Genomic DNA, 11,428 nt, shown 5'->3' with positions numbered 1-11,428 from the left:
ACACCAGTCAGAATGGCCATCATCAAAAAATCTACAAAGAATAAATGCTGGAGAGGGTGTGGAGAAAAGGGAACACTCTTGCACTGTTGATGGGAATGTAAATTGATACAGCCACTATGGAGAACAATGTGGCGGTTCCTCAAAAAAACTAAAAATAGAACTACCATATGACCCAGCAGTCCCACTACTGGGCATATACCCTGAGAAAACCATAATTCAAAAAGAATCGTGTACCACATTGTTCATTGCAGCTCTATCTACAATAGCCAGGACATGGAAGCAACCTAAGTGTCCATCGACAGATGAATGGATAAAGAAGATGTGGCACATATATACAGTGGAATATTACTCAGCCATAAAGAGAAACGAAATTGAGTTATTTGTAGTGAGGTGGATGGACCTAGAGTCTGTCATACAGAGTGAAGTAAGTCAGAAAGAGAAAAACAAATACCGTATGCTAAAACATATATATGGAATCTAAAATATATATATATATATATATGGTTCTGAAGAACCTAGGGGCAGGACAGGATAAAGACGCAGACGTAGAGAATGGACTTGAGGACACAGGGAGGGGGAAGGGTAAGCTGGGATGAAGTGAGAGAGTGGCATGGACATATATACACTACCAAATGTAAAATAGATAGCTAGTGGGAAGCAGCCACATAGCACAGGGAGATCAGCTTGGTGCTTTGTGACCACCTAGAGGGGTGGGATAGGGAGGGTGGGAGGGAGACCCAAGAGGGAGGAGATATGGGGATATTCGTATATGTATAGCTGATTCACTTTGTTATAAAGCAGAAACTAACACACCATTGTAAAGCAATTATACTTCAATAAAGATGTTAAAAAAAAAAAAAAAGAATCCGCCTGCCAATGCAGGGGACACAGGTTCGGTCCCTGGTCTGGGAAGATCCCACATGCACCACAACTACTGAAGCCCGCGCCTAGAACCCGTGCTCCGCAACAAGAGAAGCCACTGCAATGAGAAGCCCGTGCTCCGCAACAAGAGAAGCCACTGCAATGAGAAGCCCGCGCACCGCAACGAAGAGTAGTCCCCACTCGCCGCAACTCCAGAAAGCCCACGCGCAGCAACAAAGACCCAATGCACCGCCCCCCAAAAAAAAGACAGTGTGATGTAGGTGGAGGGATAAACAAATGCAGAGCCCAAAAAACGATTCTAACTATTCTGTGTTGCCCCTCGTGTTTGCTCCTAAACCCACTCTAATCAGGCTTGCCCCCCTCCCCTGATGACTGCATCAAAACGTCCCTTTAGGTCATCAGTGATCTTGACAATGACCTAAATCCCGTTGTTAGTTCTCAGTCCTCATCTAACCTAACACACTTTCTCACTCCTTAAGCTTTCTCGACACCGCATTCTCTTGGTTTTTCTCTTACCTGAGTGATCACTTCTCTGCCTCCTTTGCTCCTTCTTCCTCTTCTCCTCAAACATTTGGTGTTGGGATTTCCCATGGCTCACTCCTCAGTTCTCTCTCCTTTTCTCCTCTATGCCCATTTCGTTTCTAGGGCCATCCTGTCTCCAGGTTCTAAACACCATCTCTATGACCATGAGTCCCAGATTTATATACCCAGCCCAGTCGAGACTTGAATATCTACCTGCCTGTTTGGCGTCTCCACTTGGATGTCTGATATTTCAAATGCAGCGTGTCCAAAACTCCACTTCTGACCTTTGCCACCCCACCAAGCCTACTCCACCTATGGTCCTTCCAGTTACTCAGGGCAAGCATCTTGGAGTTATCCTGATGCCTCTCTTTCTCACATCGCACATAGAACCTCTCAGGGACTCCTGTTGACTCTACCTCAAAATACATCCAGAATCTGACCTTCTCACTACCTCTGCTGCTACTACCTGAGTTGGAGACCCCCATAAGTCCTCTCCTGGATTATTATTACAGTAAGAATCTTGCTTCCAACCTTGTTCTTTGTAGTCATAACAACAGGAGTGATCCTTTAAAACAGTAAGTCAGATCATGTCAGTCCTCAAAACCATTCAGTGGGGCTTCCCTGGTGGCGCAGTGGTTGGGAGTCTGCCTGCCAATGCAGGGGACACGGGTTCGAGCCCTGGTCTGGGAAGATCCCACATGCCGCGGAGCAACAAAGCCCGTGAGCCACAACTACTGAGCCTGCGCGTCTGGAGCCTGTGCTCTGCAACAAGAGAGGCCGCGACAGTGAGAGGCCTGCGCACCGCGATGAAGAGTGGCCCCCACTTGCTGCAACTAGAGAAAGCCCTCGCACAGAAACGAAGACCCAACACAACCAAAAATTAATTAATTTTAAAAAAAAACAACAAAAAAAAACATATTTAAAAAAACAAAAAACAAAAAACCATTCAGTGGTTCTGTTTCCCTCCCGCTTGAAGCCAGATGCCTTTGTGCAAGGTCTCATATGATCTGGTCTCCATCTCTTTCGCTCTGACCTCCTCTCTTTCTCCTCTGCTCTGGCCACGCCGGCTCCTTGCTGTTCCTCACATCGGCCAGGAAGCTCATTCCTTAGGGCCTTTGTACCGGATGCTGCTTTTGCAAGGGAAACGCTTCCCCAGGGATCTTCCAGGTCAGCTCCCTCACCTTCAATTTTTACTCAAATGTCATCTTCCCAAGAGGCATACCCTGATCACCGTATTTACAGTTGCAAGTCATCTCCTCACTCCACATACACAAGATTCTCCATCCCTTTGCTCTGCTCTTTTTAAAAATAGCACCTATCACCTAACATCTTTTAATAGACTATATAATTTGCTTATTATATGTGTTTATTATCTGTCATCCCCTACCAGAATGTGACACAAGGATAGGGATCCTTGTTTGTTTTGCTGACAGATGTTTCTCAAAAACCTAGAATGGTGCCTGGCTCATGTTGGCACTCAGTAACTATTTGAATGAATGAATGAATGAATGAATGAATAAGGCAGATAGGATGCATTGGAAAGAGGAGAGTCACAAGGGTAAAGGGAATGTTCTATTTCTTAAACTGGTGGTATGTTCATAAATGTGCCCTTTATTTTTAAAATTTTACTTATGTATGTATGCATACTGGTTTATAATCAATATTTAATTACCTAGTTAAAAAAAAAGAACTTGACTGTCCAACTTGACTGACTCCCTAAGGGTTCCACAAAGCTGAGTTTTCACTGTACCTAGTATATTATTATCTCTGACTAGAGGACACCAGTGTTTCCATTGTCTCTTTCTTTTTGCTCCTTGAGACAGGCCATCAATGGCTCTGGCATCCAGTCGGAGGATGGCAACTCAAGAGAAGAACGTGTTTTGAAAAGAGGTCTTAAAAGAACATTCTAGACTTAGAGAATAAAATGGAGCACGGTGTATCTTCTCTCTCCTCTTCTCCTGATTTCTTATAGTGACTATAATGCCGAATGATCTCGGCTGCAGATGCGCACCGATATTGGACCTCACTGCAGTATTTCCCTGCTGACACGCTGATGAACAGCGCTCTCCCCAGCAGACAGGACGCTTGCTGTTCTTAAGCTGCTGTTTCCTTTGCGCCTTTGTGTTTCTCATAGTCGGGAAATTAGGAGAAAAAAAAAAAAAAATCCTGCCCAGTACATTTTTCTTTCTCTTCTTTTCTTTTCTTTTTTTTTTTTTGGCCACACCACAAGGCTTGTGGGATCTTAGTTCCCTGACCAGGGATCGAATGGAGCCCTCAGCAGTGAAAGCGCGGAGTCCTAACCACTGGACTGCCAGGGAATTTCCCCCAGTACATTTTCCTAAAATTTGCTTTTTGTTCTTTATTAGGAAACTCATTAATTTCACCATGAAAATATTTTCGAGGAGAAAATAAAAAACCAAGGGATTTACATGAAAAAGTAGCAAATAATTTTTAAATGTAATTTTATGCAAAAACAAGCTACAATGTTTCGGGGCCTCGAATTGCTATACGTTGTTGCATTGTTAGACATTTCAAATCAGTAACTTTCTTCAAACTAAGTTTGCCGTTTCTTCCAGTCACTTTGCCCCACTAAGGCTTCTATGTAAATACAGAGTCCGAAATGAACTCCTCGGAAGACCAGAAAATGCAGTTCCAGTTCTTTGAAAATTTAATCAAATGTGAATCAAAACCCCATTCTGTGTCTGCAGACTTGGAGTGACATTGGGTTTGTTCCCCTGGAGAATGGGGTCAGCTTGAAGAGTCCTGTGCTTTTACCCTAATTGAAAATCAGTTCAGGGTGGTTGCAGCGCGTGTTCAGAATCTAAGTGGCCTAATGAGGAGAAAAGAGACAAACTACCAGCCTTTTCCATTCCTGATGGGCTGTGCGTAGAGACCGGTGGGGAAACCAGAGAGGTCTGAAGAAACACCTGCCTGCCTTCCAGGTTTTTAGGAATCATGCAGAGGACAGAGATACATATCAAAAGAAATCCCAAGTGAGGTCCGTGCACTGGGGAGACAGACCTCTCTGGATTTCCTGCAAACAACCTATTGAGAAAGAATAGGGCAGCAAGCCAGAGGCGGAGTAGAACTCGTTTAAATTCCTGTCCCTTAGCTTTCAGGCGCCGCGGGCAGGGCGGGTGCCGCTCACCGCCCAGCCCCGCCCTCCAAGGGCAGCGACCAATGGGAGACGGCCGGGCCCGGGAGCAGGGCCAATGGGAACCGGCGGGCGGAGGCGCGCTGCCCTTTAAGGAGCGACGGGGCGCGGCGTCGGGGAACCCAGCGTCTGGGGTTGCGCAGCGTCCGGGTGTCGCGCCACCGTGTCCCTGCAGGTGAGCTGGGGGTGCGCCGGCCGCGGGGGGTGGGGAGAGGCGTGCTCCCCGCAGGGAAGCGCTCGAGTGGGGCTTGGGGCCGGCGTGATGACCCCTGGATGGCACGGCGCTTCGGGCAGCCCAGGGTCCTCGCCCCCGCGAGCCGTCCGCGGGGACCCCGAGACACGCCCACCCCGTCGCGACCGCCCCGTGATTGCCGGTAGCCAGCGACGGTGCCAGCTGTTGACGGCGAACCGGGCTCCCTATGGCAACTCTTGTGACCCCCGGGGATTGGTTAGACGCAAAGCAGGCCTGGGCCGAGGGGGAGGGCGGGCGCCGAGTTGCTGCGGGAGGACCCCGCGGGCCCTGATCCTCCGGCGCTTCCCATCCTGGAGAAGAAGGTGTGGGCGCCTGCGGTCTCACCCGCGCCCCTTGCTCCTTGGGGTGTCCAGGGGCTCTCCCAGGCAAGTGCAGTCTGGAAAACCACGATCTAAAAATACTGTTTTTATGATCTTTGGGGAAAAAATGTTCAGTGTGGAAATCTGCGGGAAAGAATAAATAGAAGGTAAAACCATCAGGTATTCCTTCACCCAAGTGATAACCGCATTAACCGTCTATGTGCGCATGCGCATGTATATGTGCGTGTTTATACACCTACCGACTTTGCTATTTATATAGTTTTGCTCTTTTTTTTTTTTTTTGTATTATGAGCGTTTTGTCAAAACTAAATATTCTTTAAAATGTTTTAAATGCCTGCATTGGGTGCATGGCAGGATGCACCCGATGTGAGTGTCGGTGGTGACACCGGGGTCACTGCTACATTAGGGGCGGGGTCAGGGGGCCTTGTGAAACCTGAAAACATGAACAGGAGAAGGTCTGAGGAGAGGCCTTAAGGCAGTTGTTTTGAAGAGCCTCGAGCACACTTGCGGGGGAAATCGAGTGCACGCACATTCAGCCGGGAAGCCGAGGACCCAGCCCCAGGAGAGTCAGCTCAGCGGAGGCTGAAATTGCTCACCAAAAGCATTGAGCCCAGCTCTGCAGCAGCGCGGGGGCATGAAACTTTCCCTTTGGCCCAGAATGCTTGGACTCGAATGTAAACAGCTGTACCTCTAAAGCTGTTGCTCACCTATGGTAAATTTCAGGCCCTCCTAATATCCACTCACTTATCATGCATTCCCTCAACGAGGAGGTACAGGGCTCAGATGGGTTCCTGCCACCTGCCAAGGCTCTTGCTACCAAGATGAATGTTCGTGCCTGTCCTCTAGCGTGGTTGCGTGGGGGAACAAATAAATACGTTTGCAGCAGACTTGTGCTGGGTCCTAATCAATGCTGTGGGGGCTGGCTGGAACCCTGCCCGGCCTGTCCGTCCCGCAGGCGCGGACCCCCCAGGCTCAGCTAAGCACCGTCTCCTCTGCGAAGGCTTCTTGCACACCCGCTGCTGCCCCTTCCTCTGTGGTCGCAGAGCACCCCCCGCTCCCCCGTTAGAGCAGGTATCCCATGGTCACTGTGACCTGCTCACCTCCCACTGGACGCCTAGCTCTGTGAGAACCGGCTGCCCTGTTCATCCCTGTCTGCTCAGCCAGGGCCTGGCCCATCACGGGTGTTCAAGGCGTGGTGAATAGTATGATACAAGTGATGCGCTCCGGGTGGGCAGAGTTAGCAGAATGAAACCAAGAATATTTACGTTATTAATCTTGTTCAATCCTCACACGTCCCTGCTGAGGTTGATATTATCCTTTTTTGGGCTGAAGCTGAATCTCAGAGGAACGTCATTGCTTGTGCAGAGTCCCACGGCAGTGTGTCTCAAAGCTAGGTTCAAATCCAGGATCCTGACGCAAGGCCGATGTTTTTCCCACGGCAGCTCGTCATGGTCGGACTGGGGGAGCTGTACATTGGAACTACCACGTACAGCAGGAGTGTATCAAGTCGGGACGCCAGGGAAGGGCATGCTGGAGAGGAAGAGCGGTCCTGGGCCCTGCTCTGGAATGGGCTTCTCTCTACCTGGGGAGGGAGGAGGGAGGGGACCCCTGAAATTGCCTGGGAAACTGTCAGGGGCTGCATTCTTGGGTGGAGCGGGTCCGAGACATTCATGGGATCGCCAAATGGTTCCCTACCCTCAAAACATGAAGCACAGTTTTCCAGAAACTCCTTCCTGGAAGGCAGGGACTTAGCATGGTTTTTAAGAAGCCTTAGAATTCTAATCGAGGCTTAGCTTGCCAAAAGGAACTGAGCTGCTGTCATTGGAAAATGGCACAAAATTTGACAGCAAACAACACCTGAGATGCCTGCCAGCCCTGCAGGGGAGGATCCCTGTACCTCTGGACAGCCTAGCCCTGCTGTGCCCTTGGGAAGCTGAGGGCAGTAATGGAGCATTTTAACTTTGTCCTTGTTATAGACACGATATGTGCACATTATAGAAAATTTAGAGAGTACAGACAGTAAACCAACGAACAGGAAACTTACCAATAATCAGAGGCAATTAGTACTGACACATTTTAGTATATTTTTTTCTATTCATTTTTTTCTAAAAGCTGAGTGTATGTTAACAATGCTGTATCCTTTGTTAAATCATAAAAAGCATTTTTCACATCTTGCTTCATTGCAAGTACTTTTTGCAGTTTTTTCTAGAACTAGTTTTTTTTCAAAGAGCCTTATAATAAAAATTACAGCAGCTATACTTTATTGAACACTCATTATGTGCCAGGCACTATTTAAAATATTTTGCATGTGTTGTTGTCAACTTATATCCTCATAAATAAGTTTTACAAGTGGGTGGGTGGTGGTATTGTAGCATATTGTTTCATATTTCAGATGAAGAAACAGACACACAGAGGTTAAGTAACCTGCCCAAGACCACACAGCTCTTAAGTGCTGAAGCTGAGTCAAACCAAGGCAGTCTAGGTCCAGGCCTTGTGTTCTTAACCATAATATTATCTATAAAGCAGCTGATAATTTTCTAGAAAAAAACTCAGAAAGATGAGGCAGGGAGTCTGTGCTTCATCCTAGTCACATGTACTCACGCTTCTCAGATCCCCATAAAGATTGATTAGGTGGCTGGGCTATTTTCAAGGATATTTAGGGTAGGGACCTTGGTCTCTGGCTTACAAGTGATTTTTGTTCATCACAATACAACTATTCTAGTTGTGCTACTGTCCTGTCTTTGGAGCTTGATGGAAGTTTTACCCAGCAACTCTGCTGAGATCACAGGGATTCTGATGTTACGGTGGTCTATCCACTTTCTCTACCAGGTCTTTGGATCTTTGGATCAAAAGGGAGCTCTGGCTTCAGAGAAGGAAAGTAGGGGGTAGGGGGAGAATGCTTCTTTGAGCCTCTCTTGTTGGATACCCAGGCTGCTGACAATTCCCGCTTACTCCTGATTTCAAACAAATAGCACAAGAATGGAAAAAAGAAAAGAATGGAAAAAAATGGAGAAAAAAAAGAATGGAACAATTCCATTGTTCAAAGTAATCAGCAAAGCCTTTGTATATAAACTAAGAGGTTAAAAGGAGAAAGGGATAAATCTGCTAGGAGCACCTTATCCCTATGTGGAATAGTCCAGGGGAAGGGGATGGCTGCTGGCCAAGCCCCGGGCTGAGAACCCTGGGCCAACCCTAGCGGCTTGGGAACTAGGCAGGTCGGGGTTTTCAGAGTTAAGTCATGAATGGGGAGGACAGGTTTATTATTCAGTATATTTATATACAGAATTTCCGGGAAGTCAGTTTCTTTTCACTAATCAGCTAAGTTGACTGAACAACTTCTCTTTTCTGGAAATCAATTGAAATAAGTCTTACAAGTTTTGGTCTCAATTTTTCAAGGAATCTATACAGGCAACTCAGCGCAATCAGAAGTACTGCCCTCAGAAACTGGCTAGTCCACTCAATAGGTATAAATAATGCTGCTGTTGAAGCATGTGGGCAGAGGGGCACTGGGAGATGAATGCCCTGGACAAAGATACTCATTGGCAGCAAAGCTATTGCATACAGCAAAGTGTCGATTTTGGAAGAAGAGGAGGATGTGCTCGTGAGGGTGATCAAGCAAGTGAAGGTAATGCCATTTTTAAAAATTAATAGAAACTTGTATTTATATACTTCTAACTTATGAGAAAAACTTCGCGTTGGAATTTCTCAGATATAATTTTTTGCACGTTTTTCTTTTACCTTTTCACCATCTTCAACTATTCTTCCCCCCACCTCTGGCAGCTACCGATCTGCTCTCTGTTTCTATTAGTTTGTTTTTATTTTTACATTCCACATATAAGTGAGATCATACAGTATTTATCTTTCTCTGTCTGACTTATTTCACCTAGCATAATGTCCTCCAAGTCCATCCATATTGTTGCAAAGGTCGATAGCTCCTTCTTTTTTATGGTTGATTAATATTCCATTATATCTATATAATGGAATATTATATATAATATTTATGTATATATAAATAATACATTCTTTATCCATTCATCCATCAGTGGATACTTAGGTTGCTTCCATGTCCTGACTATTGTAAATAGAGCTGCAATGAACATTGTGGTACATGACTTTTTGAATTATGGTTTTCTCAGGGTATGTGCCCAGTAATGGGATTGATGGGTCGTATGGTAGTTCTATTTTTAGTTTTATAAGGAACCCTCATACTGTTCTCCATAGTGGCTGTATCAATTTACATTCCCACCAACAGTGCAAAAGGGTTCCCTTTTCTCCGCACCATCTCCAGCATTTATTGTTTGTAGATTTTTTGATGATGGCCATTCTGACCGGTATGAGATGATATCTCATTGTAGTTTTGATTTGCATTTCTCTAATGATTAATGATGTTGAGCATTCTTTCATGTGTTTGTTGGCAATCTGTATATCTTCTTTGGAGAAATGTCTGTTTAGGTCTTCTGCCCATTTTTGGATTGGGTTGTTTGTTTTTTGATATTGAGCTGCATGAACTGCTTGTAAATTTTGGAGATTAATCCTTTGTCAGTTGCTTCATTTGCAAATATTTTCTCCCATTCTGAGGGTTGTCTTTTCATCTTGTTTATGGTTTCCTTTGCTATGCAAAAGCTTTTGAGTTTCATCAGGTCCCATTTGTTTATTTTTGTTTTTATTTCCGTTTCTCTAGGAGGTGGGTCAAAAAGGATCTTGCTGTGATTTATGTCATAGAGTGTTCTGCCTATGTTTTCCTCTAAGAGTTTGATAGTGTCTGGCCTTACATTTAGGTCTTTAATCCATTTTGAGTTTATTTTTGTGTGTGCTGTTAGGGAGTGTTCTAATTTCATTCTTTTACATGTAGTTGTCCAGTTTTCCCAGCACCGCTTATTGAAGAGGCTGTCTTTTCTCCACTGTATATTCTTGCCTCCTTTATCAAAGATAAGGTGACCATATGTGCGTGGGTTTATCTCTGGGCTTTCTATCCTGTTCCATTGATCTATATTTCTGTTTTTGTGCCAGTACCATACTGTCTTGATTACTGTAGCTTTGTAGTATAGTCTGAAGTCAGGGAGCCTGATTTCTCCAGCTCTGTTTTTCTTTCTCAAGATTGCTTTGGCTATTTGGGGTCTTTTGTGTTTCCACACAAATTGTGAAATTTTTTGTTCTAGTTCTGTGAAAAATGACAGTGGTAGTTTGATAGGGATTGCATTGAATCTGTAGATTGCTTTGGGTAGTGGAGTCATTTTCACAATGTTGATTCTTCCAATCCAAGGACATGGTATATCTCTCCATCTATTTGTAACATCTTTAATTTCTTTCATCAGTGTCGTATAATTTTCTGCATACAGATCTTTTGTCTCCTTAGGTAGGTTTATTCCTAGGTATTTTATTCTTTTTGTTGTAATGGTAAATGGGAGTGTTTTCTTAATTTCAGTTTCAGATTCTTCATCATTAGTGTATAGGAATGCAAGAGATTTCTGTGCATTAATTTTGTATCCTGCTACTTTCCCAAATTCATTGATTAGCTCTAGTAGTTTTCTGGTAGTATCTTTAGGATTCTCTATAGTATAGTGTCATGTCATCTACAAACAGTGACAGCTTTACTTCTTCTTTTCTGATTTGGATTCCTTTTATTTCTTTTTCTTCTCTGACTGCTGTGGCTAAAACTTCCAAAACTATGTTGAATAATAGTCATGAGAGTGGGCAACCTTGTCTTGTTCCTGATCTTAGTGGAAATGGTTTCAGTTTTTCACCATTGAGGACGATGTTGGCTGTGGGTTTGTCATATATGGCCTTTATTATGTTGAGGTAAGTTCCCTCTATGCCTACTTTCTGGAGGGTTTTTATCATAAATGGGTGTTGAATTTTGTCAAAAGCTTTCTCTGCATCTATTGAGATGATCATATGGTTTTTCTCCTTCAATTTGTTAATATGGTGTATCAGACTGATTGATTTGCGTATATTGAAGAATCCTTGCATTCCTGGGATAAACCCCACTTGATCATGGTGCATGATCCTTTTAATGTGCTGTTGGATTCTGTTTGCTAGTATTTTGTTGAGGATTTTTGCATCTATGTTCATCAGTGATATTGGCCTGCAGTTTTCTTTCTTTGTGACATCTTTGTCTGGTTTTGGTATCAGGGTGATGGTGGCCTCATAGAATGAGTTTGGGAGTGTTCCTCCCTCTGCTATATTTTGGAAGAGTTTGAGAAGGATAGGTGTTAGCTCTTCTCTAAATGTTTGATGGAATTTGCCTGTGAAGCCATCTGGTCCTGGGCTTTTGTTTGTTGGAAGATTTTAAATCAC

The 11,428-nt window shown here is 44.6% G+C and overlaps 1 protein-coding gene across 8 annotated transcripts in view; it reads left to right on the top strand.

The window, feature by feature from the left end:
• The first annotated feature begins 4,661 nt into the window (after window positions 1-4,661).
• DCLRE1C (DNA cross-link repair 1C) overlaps window positions 4,662-11,428 on the top strand; it is a 116,864-nt gene continuing 110,097 nt past the window's right edge. For 3 of the 8 annotated variants that reach the window (XM_082385415.1, XM_082385413.1, XM_082385412.1), the window contains exon 1: window positions 4,663-4,733. The gene's annotated coding sequence lies outside the window, so the exon portion shown is untranslated. Of the gene's footprint in view, window positions 4,734-11,428 lie in introns of all 8 variants that reach the window. The other 5 variants (XR_014242619.1, XM_082385420.1, XM_082385416.1 and 2 more) reach the window with 4 other exon arrangements.

The sequence above is a fragment of the Balaenoptera borealis genome, assembly GCF_965194805.1.
Source record: "Balaenoptera borealis genome assembly, chromosome: 3".
Lineage (NCBI taxonomy): Eukaryota > Metazoa > Chordata > Mammalia > Artiodactyla > Balaenopteridae > Balaenoptera > Balaenoptera borealis.
This window is presented reverse-complemented; position numbering and strand designations above follow the sequence as displayed.